The sequence below is a fragment of the Buteo buteo genome, chromosome 2 (genome assembly GCF_964188355.1).
Source record: "Buteo buteo chromosome 2, bButBut1.hap1.1, whole genome shotgun sequence".
Taxonomy (NCBI): Eukaryota; Metazoa; Chordata; class Aves; order Accipitriformes; family Accipitridae; genus Buteo; species Buteo buteo.
Window position 1 is genome coordinate 36,412,181 of NC_134172.1, and position 2,808 is coordinate 36,414,988.

Consider the following 2,808-nt stretch of genomic DNA (forward strand, 5'->3'; position numbering starts at 1 on the left):
AGGCAATTTCACTGGACCATGAAACAACTGAGCTTCTGTGCTGAACTCTTATCCCCAGTCCATAATAAGTGAGACATAGCATATACAGGGAATAAGGTACAATTGAGTACATTCAGTTTATATTGTTTCTCAGAGAAGCTTTAAAGCAGCAGACTTTGGCTGTGAAACTACTTCTTCAGTGTCCTCCCACCAAAATGACTACACAGCAGATGTTTTGTTAAGTATATTTTCTTTGATACATCACCTTTTGCTTGGTTTTTGCTGGTTTGATTGTTCCTGGGTTATTTTTTTGGAAGAAATTTTTCTCTTTTTCCTAGCCAAACTATCAATGAATGTCTTTAGAGAAAACAGACGTTTTCAGCAATAGTTTGGTTGCTCTCTCTTGAGTTGAATGATACAAAACCTCTCTGAGCAACAGGGAGGCCTGAATGGATTTCATTATAATATGATGTAAAATATGGGTCTTGCGCAGTCATAATCATGCACTTTCACAGCAATTATTTCCTCTCCTGATTGGAAGAGGACTGTGCCTTGGTGAATCATTGTGAATATAAACCACGTAACAGTTCATTAAATCAGTATGAGAAAAGTAGTACAGTAAAACCAATGTCCAGACTGCAAATGAACTGTGGCAGCTTCAGAACTGAAAGTGGGTGAGCTGAGGTGCACACGGAGCGAGCCAGAAGGTCACAGAGGCATTTAGAAGACCATGGGCTGCAGCAGGAGAGCACTGGGACTACCAGCATAGCTACGCATCCTCCTTGCACTGACACCATAGTTAAAAAAAACAACCCAACTTGCCCAGAGACATTGAATAAACTTGCTTTGTTTACACACCTTTAAAAAAAGATGCAAGGTGCAGTCTGGAGGATCGGTATCTGTTATCGTGCTTTGTCTTCAGCTGCTGGTCATCTGCACAAACTAGCGAGAACTCCCATGGGCAGGGAAGCCAAGTCCACCTGTGTGGGATGATTGGGCCAGGGTGCTCTGTGGGTCTGCGTCTCACGGATGAGCTTTTGTGAGGATTTGCTGATGTCAAAGTGCTGTAAACAATTTTGGGTGTTCCCCTACCTTCCCCACAAGCTGCTTTCATGAGGCATTTGGGGGCACTCTGTCACACACATGGCTGTGACTGAGCAGTGAGTTTAGCATTCAGAACAGAAAGACACCCCTAAAAAGGCAGAGAGTTGGCATGCTCATTTGGGCCTTCCCTCTAGAGGAAATCAGGCCAAAAATGACTTTTATCGCAAAAAATCTCCAGAAATATATGCTGTGTTCAAGTGCCAAATTTGGAAAACATCAACCCCAACACAGGAATTTGGAGAAAAGTATGACTGCAAGGAAATACTTTCCCATAAAAAATGGTAAAATGCGTAGCTTTAGCTACCACAAAAGCAAAAAATGAAGATGCTGGAATTAGTGAAAGACTGTTTGTCCAGTTGCAAGGGTTAATTTGTTTTTCAGTGATAAACTGAGCTGGATGGTGCCATAAACTGATCAGGAGCTTTTGTAGAGCTTTTTTTCCTCCCTGTACAACAAGACAGACTGCAGACTGCTAATGCAGCTCTGTTTACACATTCGGTTCATTCAGATGATGACCATTGCCACATATGAGGCAAGACACAGGTGATTTCTTCCCAGAAAGGGAATTTGTCCAGCCTTAAGCAGAGTTCCCTCAAGAGACCACTGGTAATGGCAGACAGCACTGACCTAAAAATACGTGGTTGCCAAAACAAGGTCGTCTCATTTTCCTTTGCTGGCTTGGCCAAAAGTCAAGTTCATTCTTCAAATCTCTTTGGGTTTTTTTTTTTTTGTTTGTTTGTTTTTAAGATTCCTGTGAGCAGTGATTAACAATTCCTGCACTCATGTTGCGGCGATGGTGGTGTGATACCGGTGCGAGCGTGCCAGCTCTATCACAGTCTAGACATGCAGGTACATATGATGTGCTCACACCCTGTCATCTGACAGGCCTGCAGGTAGCAGAGATGTATATCTCCTCAGTGAGTTTTAATAACCAAGGCGCTAAAGCTGTGAAGTACCAAGCACTTCCTACCCACCCACTTCTTTGTCAGATTAAGCCTAAATCTCTCTGAATGTGTGTTTCTTTGCTAGGACAATATTTAGGATATATTTTTAATCTTTTCTCTTTTACAGCTGCACAATTCGGTTCACTTGTTTTAACTGCAAAGCTGTTTCTCAGAGACCAAGAATAATAATGTAAAAACTATGAAGTTAATTTAAGATCTGGTGATGATCAACCAGTTTCAAGCAACTCTTCAGTGTTTCAGATGGACTCATTTTCAGACAGAGTCAGCTACAGCTGGGACACTTGGAGAAGTCAGCTCAGTTTTCAGGTGGTCCCTTCAGTCTTCACTTCTCATACTTTTCCTTGGCTTTTTTATTCTTCTCTTCACTCCTTTTACATCTCTGTTCCTCCTAGCTCTTTCTTCCCTTCTTATGCAGCTTTATCCTCTCCTCTTTTCTTGCTAACACTGTCAGCTGCAGCCACAGCACAAGGGGAACTAAACATTTTCTGTGTCAGCCCTCCAGGAATGAGTAGTCTAAGGCCCAAGAGCTGAGGAAGGAGAACACGACAGACCAGAGCATCACAGTACGGCCACCTTTTAGTCATTATCCCAGCCCTGGTGGGTTTGGATTCCTCTAACCACAGGCCTGATCGTCAGTGCCCCTGAAGTCTATTTACAACTTGTTTAATAATTTCCACCAGCTGGCCCTTATTGAGAGTGTCACTCAGTATTTATGTAACAATTTCATGTATCAAATAACATGGCAAAAAACTACATCCTA